This window comes from Muntiacus reevesi, chromosome 9 (genome assembly GCF_963930625.1).
Source record: "Muntiacus reevesi chromosome 9, mMunRee1.1, whole genome shotgun sequence".
Classification (NCBI taxonomy): domain Eukaryota; kingdom Metazoa; phylum Chordata; class Mammalia; order Artiodactyla; family Cervidae; genus Muntiacus; species Muntiacus reevesi.
This window is the reverse complement of record NC_089257.1, coordinates 79560727-79573168: the sequence shown is the minus strand read 5'-3', so window position 1 is coordinate 79573168 and position 12442 is coordinate 79560727. Positions and strand designations below refer to the sequence as shown.

Genomic DNA, 12442 nt, shown 5'->3' with positions numbered 1-12442 from the left:
TAGTAAGTCTTATGCAAATATTTTAGAAGTCAAAAATAAAGAAATATTTCTCATTTTGATTTGTGAAGCTAGAATATTAATGATACCAAAGACTGATAAATATATTATCAAAAAGAAATACATAGACTAATAACTCTAATGAAAACACCTACAAATGTTCTTGATCAAATATTTGCAAATAAAATCTGACAATAAATAGCAAGAATAATAAGCCATGGTCATGCAGGATTTACTCTAGGAAAGCAAGGTTGAGCTAACTATATTTATGTATTGAAAAAAATTCAATCAGTTAAATTCAATTAATTTTTTAATTAAAAGAATTAAAAACAAGCATATGGTAATTTTAAAATGAACAAAATATTATTTGACAATATTCATCAGTCAAGCGATAATAAGAACCTTCTGCCTCTGAAGAATAAAAGGAAGCTTTTTTAAAGTGAGAGGGGGTAAAAAAGGAATCTAAAAGGACAGCAACAGATGGTAGAGATGTAGGATGTACATTCATCTCCTGCAAGAGCACCAAAATCACAACTAGCTATTGGATAACCATTGATAGGAGGATGCTGGAACCTACCAAAAAAATATACCCCATGTCCAAAGACAAAGAAGAAGCTGCAGCAAGATGGTAGGAGGGGCACAAATATGATGAAGTCAAATCCCATACCCACCAGGTGAGTGACCTGCAAACTGGAGAACAATAATACCAAAGAAGCTCTCCCACTCTTTTGACAGTTCAGAACCCCATGCCAGGCTTCCCAACCTGGGGACCTGGACCCAACAAAGGGGCTGGGAATCCCCAGAGAATCTGACTTTGAAGGCCAGCAGGATTTGATGACAAGACTACCACAGAACTGAGGGAAACAGAGACTCCAGTCTTGGAGGGCACAAACAAAACTTTGCCTGAACCGAGACTCAGAAAAAACGCACAGTGACTCAACAGGAAACTGAATCAAAACTACCTGCTGGTGTTGGAGGGTCTCCTGCGGAGGAATGGGTGAACAGGGGCTCACTGCAGGGACCGGGGGACTGGCTACAATTGTCTGAGAAGTTTCCTTTTGACATAAACACTCTTGGAGTTCCCCATTAACCTGACCATAGAGCCCACAGACCCAAGGACTGGACTGCCATCAGCAAACAATTGGACTAAAGCTTTACTGAGTAACAGCTTTACTCTTCACTCCCTCCTATCAGGAAGCTCTTACACAAGCTTCTTAGCCTCCTCCATCAGAGGGCAGACAGAAGAAGCAAGAAGAACCACAATCCCACAAGACCACATTACAGAAAGTTAATCAGCATGAAAAAGCAGAAAGTTACATCCCAGATGAAGGGACAAGATAAAACCCCAGAAAAACAACTAAATGAAGTGGAGATAGACAATCTTCCAGAAAAAGAATTCAGAATAATGATAATGAATATTTAGGACCACAGGAAAAGAATGGAGGCAAAGATTTAGAAGATGCAAGAGATGTTTACCAAAGACCTACAAGAACTAAAGATCAAACAAACCAAGATAATACACTGGAAGGAATCCATAGCAGAATAACATGACTTGACCACTGAACTCAACAACAAGAACAACTAAATTCTGCGCTGGTGATTTGTACCATTCAATATATAAATTTTATCTCAAAATAGCAAAACTTATAAGAAAAACATTGAACTTCATCTACTAGGTTTGCTCTTTATAGTAGTATCGGTTAGCAATTCTGATAGAAGACTTCTGTGTTCTAATCTTAAGCAAATGAATAAATACATACAAGACAATAGGAGACATTTGCTTACTGTTTGATAAATATTACAAGCGTGTAAAAGGAAATAATTGAATGTAGCTGAGGTGTTGAATTGGCATTGGAGGTATCAGAATGATATTTACCTTAATATATAGAGATAGATATGCATAGGAGTAAAGACCTATATCATCTATCTGTCTATGTATTTATCTATCTATCAGCAGCAAATTTTCTAGCTCTGTGTTGAGAGACCTGAGAATCAATGACCCAGCCATGGTGAACTGCACATCCATCATCCAGATCTTGTTTCTTAAAAATGTTATCAATCTATTAGAATAACGAAGGTTCCTTAGAGAGAGAGCTCATTTCAGGGATAGGAGGAGAAATATAAGTCCAGAACATCATGTGGTACCAGGAAGTAAGGAAGTGCTCAAAGAATGCTGGGAATATCAAAAATAGTGGCCAGATCTGTGACAATTTTACTATGAAAATAAACAGAGAAATTAATTACTTTAATGTATTGAAAAAGTATATTCCTTAAATTGATTTTGAATTTTTAAGAAATTTGTTGTTATTCTTCTAAATTTTTATACATTCTGAATTATTAAAATTTAAAATTCAACTAAATAGGGTTCTCTGTATATACGGTATGTTCTCATTAGTTATTTATTTTTATACATAGTTTCACTAGTGTACATATGTCAATTTAATGCACTGTGGTGACCTGAATGGACAGGATGTTGAAAAGGGAGGGGGGATATATATATATATATATATATACACACACACACATATATCTAGCTGATTCATTTAGCTATACAGTAGAAACTAATAAAACATTGTAAAGCAACTACCATTCAATAAAAGTTAATTAAAAAGAAAAAAACAAAAACTTAAAATTCCAAAGAAAGAAAATAATCGTTTCCTTTTTTCTTTGTATATTGAATAAGCAGTCATGCATATAAAAATAGGAAATCATGCAACCAAACTGAACAACAACAACAAAAAAAAACATTTAGGAATAGGTCTTTTTTTAAAAAAGGATAATGAATATATCTGAAAAATATCTTGTTCAGGGACACAGAACACCATCTCCATAAATGATAAATCAGGTCCTGATAATAAGGAGAACACTGGACATCGTAAAATATCAATATCTTCTCACAACATTTTATGCAATTATAATAAGAAATAAAGATAGCATACAATGTATTTTATTTGTTAGATAAGCAATGAGAATGCACTTCAAATTTATAAGAAATAGAGTCAACACTTGGGAATAACCAAAAATTGTGGAAATAGAAATAAAATATGGGCTTAGTTAAAAGGTTAAAAAATATACTAAATTTCTACTATAATCAAAATAGAATGAGTTTAAAAATTAACCCAACAAATGTTGTGAGTGTGTGCTTAGTTGCTGTCATGTCCAACTCAGTGTGATCCCATGGACTGGAATTTTCCAGGCTTCTCTGTCCTTGGAATTTCCCAGGCAAGAATACCGAAGCTGGTGACCATTTCCTCCTCCAGGGGTTCTTCCTGACCCAGGGGTCAAACCCCTGCCTCCTGCTTCTCCTGCATTGGCAGGACAATTCTTTACCACTGAACAAGCATAAAATAATATACGAGAGGAATCACAAGTTAACAACCTATGTGCTATTCCCCATTCCCATCCTCTTGTAATCACTGAGCCACCAGGGAACTCTTGAATTTTACTTTTTTAGATTCCAAATATAAGAAATATAGTACAGTATTTGCCTTTCTCTGTCTGATTTCTGTCCCTTAACATAATATCCTTAAATGTTCTATATCAATACCTTAAATATACACAATGTTATAAGTAAAAATATATCAATAAAAAACTATGCAGTATCAAATGTAATAAAAGTCCAAAAGCCAGTATACATTTGAATTTAATATGCAAATATTACAATTTATTGAGAAGTTATGTATTTTTCATAAATAATGAAAACAAGATTGGTCTCTGCTCTCACAAAATATACAGAAGTCTTTTCCATATAGATTAAATTTCTACCAACATTTATAAGAATGTAATATTTAGAAAAATAAGGAAATTTTAGTCTCAGAAAATCTTTCAAAACAATACAAGCACTCAGAAACTGTAAAGTAAATAATATATTTCTTTGCAATTTTTCAAAGTGATGACAAAACTTTTTCAGTTTAAGCAAAAAAGGATTAGCAGATTACAGAATTACAAAAGCAAGGTATACCTTTGTTCCCTGACTTTTGAAGAGCTAAGGATTACAAACAAAAAGCCATAAACATCCACAAAAAAAGGGCAATAATAGAAAGATCATTTTATAAATTAAAAGCTAGAAATGATCAATAAGGATATAATCATTCATTCCAAATAAAAGAGTGGTGAGTCACTCACAATCTATCAAAAGGAAAACAGATATAGATGCATCACAAAATTCAACTAATATTTTAAGGACGTGTGTGTGTGTGTGTGTGTGTGTATTTGTGTCTGCATACGGAAAGTGAAATCAAGGAAGACAGTTGACAATTGGTCAATGGTTAATTGATGTATAATTGGATTTTAGGACATTTGTATTTTATTCTTTATATCTTTTTCCAAAAAATAATTAAGTAAAATAAAACATATTTAAGATATTTGCAATATTACATATACTATAATTAAATGGTCTAAAAAATCATTTCCAGAAAATATTTTTTTTTGATTTTACCTAAGCTTCACAGTGTAATGACAGCTATATTTATGTAATTATGCACAAGTCAAGATGCTTTATTACTGAAATATATATTCGTTCATTCACTTATTCAAGCATTGAATTTTAAAAACATTTAAAAAATTTTAGAGCTATTTTAATGTGCCTAATAACAGGAAATATCAAAATGCAAATGGAAAACTGTGACTAATCAAAGGAAGTGAAGTAGTCTTATTGCCCACTGGTCTAAACTCACTTTTCACTTAATGACTTATATTTTTGTTCATGGCCTATGTCATTTTTTTCCCTGTATTATAAATATGATCTATAGCGATACTTGCATGTAATCAGTAATCTACTCTCCAAGATTAAGTAAAATTTTAGTAACATTCTTTATGTAGGCATTTGCTGTGCTTAACTATTATTCCCCCTCTCGTACATTGAGGCTCTAAATTTTGTAAAGTTCATTTCCAACGCTGCGCTTTTCATGATGGCCCGAACATGTTAGTCAGTTAGTCCTGGTACTGACATTTCTATTTGTCACTCCTAAGTTTTTTCTCTCTCTCTCTCTCTTTTTTTTTTTTTCTTAAAATCTCTCTGTTCTTCCACATGGTTCCAGCTCTTTTCAAGTTCATCAGACTTTTAAATCTTGATTAATTAAGTAACCCTACATTTTAAACACTCAGAAATACATGTGATTAAAAAATATAGTTAGTGTATTAATTTAAATGTTTGAAAAATAAGTAATAATATCTGTTGTTTAAAATAATAAAGTTTTTTCTTAAAAGAATATATCCGGAAATACAAACAACTTTGCCTATAATAACTAATATATGTTACTGTAGTATTGCATAAATATCAGATACAGCTTTCATTTGATTGCTGAATGCATGTGCATTACCTGCTTATAATGATTACTTGAAAAGCACACCTGACTTGAACCCTGAGAGAACACATGTGACATTTCATAAAGTTATGTGTTTTAAGAATTCCCATTCATATTTTACTTAAATTCATAAATAAAATATTGTTATTACAGATTCTGAAGCTAGAACTTATATTCCTTTTCTGTATAAAACAGAATTATATCTCCTGTGATTTAAAACACACAGACTAAGCAATCCTTTTATCAATATTTTAACCACAAAGAACAAAATCAAAATGAAAAAAGTGGTTAAAAGAAAGATAATAGTCACTAACTTTAAGAGACTTGATAAATTACTTAATTTCTGAGCCTTAATATATTAATCTGTACTATTGGGATTTTAAGATTCCTTTTATCACAAGATTTCTATGAGATCAATTAAGTTAATATGTGTGAAAAGATTTTGAAATTACTGTGCAGATATTAATCACTACTACTGTGTTAGAAAAGAACAAACCTGACTTCATATTGAATCTACTCTTTTAACTCTTAATGTTTTGTCTATTGCCTGTGCTTTAGTCATGCTGGCTATTCACCTTTGTCTTATCAATCAATAAAACAGTGTTGCTTTTAGGCTGAAATACACATAAGAACCCTTTCTTAAGGCTCTAGCTCCCATGAATAACCTTTAAAGTCATAACACTGGATTCATATAGAGATAAAAATTTGCAAAACACTTGTTTTGTTGAAGATTTTCCTTTTTATTTTTGATTTGGATGCAGTAATCTTTATCTTTTTTACTTTAATTAAAAATTAATAGAAATTTATTTATTTTAATTGGAGGCTAACTACTTTACAATATCATAGTGGTTTTGCCATACATTGATTCAAGACAATAGATGCTATTCCTTTGGAGTTTTTTTCCGAGCTTTAAACATTAACAGAATATGATCTTAATAGATACCACTGAAAGAACCAAGAAGTGAAATATTTGTATATTTCTTTGTTGAAGAGTTTCAGGAACATCTTGACCAGACATAACTGTAATTGGATGGCTACAAGAACAGAGAATTATCATATCCCCTCAGGGTCTGGTCAGCAACAAGAAATTTTCATCAACAAGGCATATTCTCTCCCCTTTTAGTATAAAAGAAACCTAAATCCTAGTTTGGGTAAGATGGTTCTTTGGGACACTAGTCTTCTATTTTCTCAATCAGCTAGATTTCTAAATAAAGTTGCTATTCTGGGCCCCAAGACCAAATCTCTTGCTTGATTTGCCTGTCATGGGGGAGCAGCAGGAGCTTGGTCTTGGTAACACTTCTACTGGTGTTAATCTGTTCTTAGATACTGATAATCAATTGATTATATTTTACTATGAAGAAATTATGCAAATATTTCAGTCCAGCTTCAGCAAGAATTGTGTCCAGCTTTAGCAATAATATTTTATAGAAAAGTGTGGAGACTTAAGAAACTCTGAGTTTTTAAAAATGAAATATAAGATAGATATCTGAAAACTTTTATTACAATTAGTCATATGACATTTTCAGTCAGTATTAAAAAAAACTTTCTACATTTAACAAAGCTAGTGTTGGAGATTCTTATTTAATTTTGTAGAACACAAAAAGATTAACACAGTGATCTTTCTCAGCAAACATAGAATTTAAAACCAACATATTTTCAATGGAAGAGTTCCAGTGCATACAAATTAATATATTTACAGTAGATGTTATTCTGCAGTATTGAAATTGTTGAAGTTTTCTAAAGACTAAGAAGAGATAAGAACTATATTCACACAACTGAAGTTTTTCAAGAGACCTTGTTTTAGGAGCAAACTTTAGATCTGCAAAGCTCAAGTAGGGTTAAAATTAATTCAGAATCTCTTTTGCCTTCTGACTTGATAACATAGTCTTTAAAGCAATTTATATGCAAATGTTTATTGAAAAAAGTACAAGATTATAGGGATAAACACCCAACTCTACTGCATGTGAGTACCATTTTTAAAATTAAAGTAAGACTCATTCAGTCTGCATTAATCATGCCTTGTTTTATATTTGACAGCTGTTTATTTGGGTATATAAGATGGTGCCAACCAAATTTCTGAATTCCACTTAGAGTTGACTTATTCAGAACAAATCAGGTTTCATTGCTTCATTATATTAAAGATACCTAACATGTTGCCTCTCTGGAAGTTAAGTGGTGGTTTAGTTGCTAAATTGTGTGCCAGCCAGGGTCCTCTGTGATGGGATTCTCCAGGCAAGAATAATGGAGTGGGTTGCCATTTCCTTCTCCAGGGGATCTTCCCAATCCAGGAGTTGAACCTGGGTCTCCTGCATTGCAAGCAGATGATTTATCAACTGAGCTATGAGGGAAGCCCAGAAGTTAAGTAGAGGGACATAATAATATTTAAAGCTCTGCACAATGATCAATAAATATTTGTTAAATCAAATTCATTAAAAGATCATCAGAGTGATTGCAACATGTAGTGACTAGTATCTTACTACCTTCAGTCTCTATAACTAAGTCTAAGGAAGGGCATAAACTCTAAAGATTGATTATATTCCTCTCAATTCATTATCTAATCCAAGAAAAGGAATTGATTGGCAAAGCATAATCTAGACTGGACTGTCTTATATTTGTTGTGTATCCTTCCTGATTTTCTTCAAGTGTTCCTGTTTCATTTGTTGCTTAATCTTGGTGATAGTCTCCAAAGCCAAAAACTGAAGAGAAGCTATTTCTTCCTTTTCTCATCATGCTTGAATTGAGAACTAAGCCCTTGATATAACACTGATCAGTTGGAAACACCAAATACAAAAGGGGATTTGAGATTAGTAATCCAAGACTACATTATTTTTGAATTTCCTAAACTCTACCCCATCCTTCTGTTTCTCTATAAGCCTTCTTTACTCTCTGTCTCATGAATGAGAACAGTCTCATATTGTGGTATATTATATACTTATTTATTTAAGTCCCTCTCACTGATATAAAAATTCCATGACTACAGGGCAGTGCATTCTTCATTCCTATATCTCAAAGACCTAGAATAGTATTTTATGCATAACATCCCCTGAAAATACATTTGCTAGATAAATAAATAAATCATAAATAGTGTCATTGGTAAATGTAATAGCATCCTGGTTAGTCCTAGTGTTGTGAGGCTATATTTGGGGCTCTTGCATTGGTCTCCACTGGTTTTTTAAGTTCACCAGTTTCCTTTATTTTTTTTCTTATATTTACTTATTTATAAGTTAATTTAGTTTGATATTTTTGTTAAAGTACAGATGACATATAGAATTATAATAGCTTCAGGTACACAGCACAAAGATTCAATATTGTATACACATTATATATATATATATATATATATTACATATATGACATTTTTATTCTTTTATCTATTAATGGACACTTAGATTGTCTCCATATCTTGACTATTGAAAATAATTCAATGAACATAAGGATGCATGTATCTTTTCAAATTGGCGTTGCATTATCTTTGGATAAACAGCCAGCAGTACAATGCGTTTGTGTGTCCGCGTGTATGCTCAGTTGTGTCTGACTCTTTGTGACTCCATGGACTATAGCCTGCCCATAGACAGGATATCTGTCTATGGGATTATCCTGGCAAGAATACTGGAGTGGGTTGCCATTTCCTACTTCAGGGGATCTTTCCAACCCAGGGATCAAACCCATGTCTCTTGCATTGGCAGGTGGATTCTTTACCATTCTACAATATCTGTATCAAATGATACGTCTATCTTTAATTTCTTTAACAACCTGCATGCTATTTTCCATAGTGACTGCATCAGTTTACATTCCCATCAACACTTCACCTCTCGCCAGGCGTCCTCGTGTGAGCGACATCGTCTTTAAACCCTGTGTGGCAATCCCTGACGCACCGCCGTGATGCCCAGGGAAGACAGGAGGACCTGGAAGTCCAACTACTTCCTTAAGATCATCCAACTTCTGAATGATTATCCAAAATGCTTCATTGTGGGAGCAGACAATGTGGGCTCCAAGCAGATGCAGCCGATCCGCATGTCTCTCCGCGGGAAGGCGGTGGTGCTGATGGGCAAGAACACGATGTTGCGCAAGGCCATCCGAGGGCATCTGGAAAACAACCCAGCTCTGGAGAAACTGTTGCCTCACATCCAGGGGAACGTGGGCTTCGTGTTCACCAAGGAGGGCCTTACTGAGATCAGGAACATGCTGCTGGCCAACAAGGTGCCAGCTGCCGCCCGTGCTGGTGCCATAGCGCCATGCGAAGTCACTGTGCTGGCCCAGAACACCGGTCTGGGGCCCGAGAAGACCTCCTTCTTCCAGGCTTTAGGCATCACCACCAAGATCTCCAGGGGCACCATTGAAATCCTGAGCGATTTGCAACTGATTAAGACCGGAGACAAGGTGGGGGCCAGCGAAGCCACACTGCTGAACATGCTGAACATCTCCCCCTTCTCCTTCGGGCTGGTCATCCAGCAGGTGTTTGACAAGGGCAGCATCTACAACCCTGAAGTGCTTGACATCACAGAGGAAACTCTGCGTTCCCGCTTCCTGGAGGGTGTCTGCAATGTGGCCAGTGTATGCCTGCAGATTGGTTACCCGACTGTTGCATCTGTACCCCCTTCCATCATCAACGGGTACAAGCGGGTCCTGGCTTTGTCTGTGGAGACTGATTACACCTTCCCACTTGCTGAAAAGGTCAAGGCCTTCTTGGCTGATCCATCTGCATTTGTGGCTGTGGCCACCACTGCCGCCCCTGCTGCCCACCGCAGCCCCAGCCAAGGTTGAAGCAAAGGAAGAGTCGGAGGAGTCGGACGAGGATATGGGATTCGGTCTCTTTGACTGATCACCAGAAAGCAGCCAACCGGGCCAGCATTATTTGTGAAATGAGAAAATAAAGGCTTATTTCTCTTAAAAAAAAAAAAAAAAAAAAAAAAAACACTTCACAAAAATTACCTTTATTCTACAACCTCACTAACACTTATTTCTTGTCTTGTTAATAATAACCATTCAAACAGTTGTGAGCTATATCTCATTGTTTTAAATTGCATTTTTCTATTGATTAGGGAAGATGACCACGTTTTCATATGCATGCTGACCATTTCTATGTCTTTTTTTCTAATCTTTTCAGATCCTCTGCCCATTTTCAACAGGATTGCTTTATCATTATTTTTGAATTGTGTAAATACTTAATTTTTTGTAAATTAATGATGTATTTGATATATGATTTGCAAATTTATTACCATTCCATAAGTTGCCTTTTCATTTTATTGATAGATTCTTTCCTCTGCGGAACCTTTTTAGTTTGATGCAGACCTACTTGCTATTTTTTTCTTTTTTTTCTTTTATCACCTTTCTTTCTGGAAGAAGATGCAAAAAGTCATCTTCAAGGCCTATTTAACAAGCTTACAGCCTAGGTTGTTTTTTTTATGACTTTATGTCTTTAAGTTTTTATTTTGAATACATTTTTGTGTATGGTATAAGATCATTCCAGTTTCATTCTTTTGTATACGATTGTCCAGTTTTCCCGTGATCATTTATTGGAGAGGCTACCTTTTCCCCATTGTATATTTTTGGTTCTTTTATGGTAAGTTAATTGATTATATATGTATGAACTTATTTGGAGCTCTCAATTGAAATCAGTTGAACTATGTGTCTGTTTGCTAAAATACAACAATGCAGTATTAGCTACAGCTTTATAAAATAGGTTGAAATTAGGGAGAAATGATACCAAGCTTCATTCTTTTTTCTTTTCTTTAATTAAGGTTTAGTTGGCATACAATATTATATTTAAGTTGGGGGAAAATAACTGTGGCTTTGGACTATGAATTTTAAATAATTTTAACTAGATTTAAACACATTTTTATTAACCAAAAAAGGAACCATTGTAATCAACATATTTTTGCCAACAAGAAATAAATTTCTATACTCCTATAGCATACAAATCCATGCTGTGGGATTCAACAAACTCTTGGAAAGCATTTTCTGATTCCTGCTGCTTGTGGAAGCATGTTCCCTGCAAAAAGTCATTGAGATGCTTGGAGAAATAGTAGGTGGTTTGCCAGAGGTCAGGTGAATATGGCTGATGAAGCAAAACTTCATATCCCAGTTTGTTCAACTTTTGAAGCATTGGTTGTGAGATGTGTGGTTGGGGACTGTTGTGGAGAAGGACTGGGCCCATTCTGTTGACCAATACTGACTGCAGGTGTTGCAGTTTCTGGGCATCTCATTGATTTGATGAGCATACTTCTTATATGTAGTGGCATCACCAGTATTTTTAGCACTGTAGTGGATCAGACAGGCAGCAGACCACCAGTGACCCTGATCTTTTTTGTGGTGCAAGTTTGACTTTGGGACATGCTTTGGAACTTCTTGGTCCAGCCACTAAGCTGATCATCATTGGATGTCATATAAAATCTACTTTTCATTGCACACCACAATCTGATCAAGAAATGGTTTGTTGTTGTTGTGTAGAATATGAGTAGACACAGCAATATGATGAATTCCGCCCCCCTTCCCCGGGGAACACATGAGGGACCCATTGACCAAGGTTTTTTTTTCACTTTTTCGATTTGCTTTAAATGCTGAATGACCATAGAATGGTCAATGTTGAGTTCTTCAGCAATTTCTCATGTAGTTGTTAGAAGTAGTTGTTCTCATGTAGTTGTTTGATGATTGATAGCTTAACTTCTGATGGCCAGCCACTGCATTCTTCATCTTCAAGGTTCTCATCACTTTGCAAAACTTCACGAACCACCACTGCACTGTGCTTCCATTAGTAATTACTGGGCCAAATGAAATGTTGATGTTACCAGTTGTCTCCAGTGATTTTTTACCCATTTTGAACTCAAATAAGAAAGTTCCTTGAATTTTCTTTTTGTCTAACATTATTTCTGTCAGTTCAGTTCAGTTCAGTCACTCAGTTATGTCCCGACTCTTTGCGACCCCATGGACTATAGCACACCACGCTTCTCTGTCCATCACCAACTCCTGAAGTTTCATCACACTCATGTCCATTGAGTCAGTGATGCCATCCAACCATCTCATCCTATGTTGCCCCCTTTTCCTGCCTTCAATCTTTCCCAGAATCAGGGTCTTTTCCAACGAGTCAGTTCTTTGCATCAGAAGGACAAAATATTATAGCTTGAGCTTCAGCATCAGTC

General features: G+C 35.0%; 1 pseudogene; it reads left to right on the top strand.

The window, feature by feature from the left end:
* The first annotated feature begins 9117 nt into the window (after positions 1-9117).
* On the top strand, positions 9118-10196 carry LOC136174222 (large ribosomal subunit protein uL10 pseudogene; annotated as a pseudogene).
* The last annotated feature ends 2246 nt before the right edge of the window (positions 10197-12442 follow it).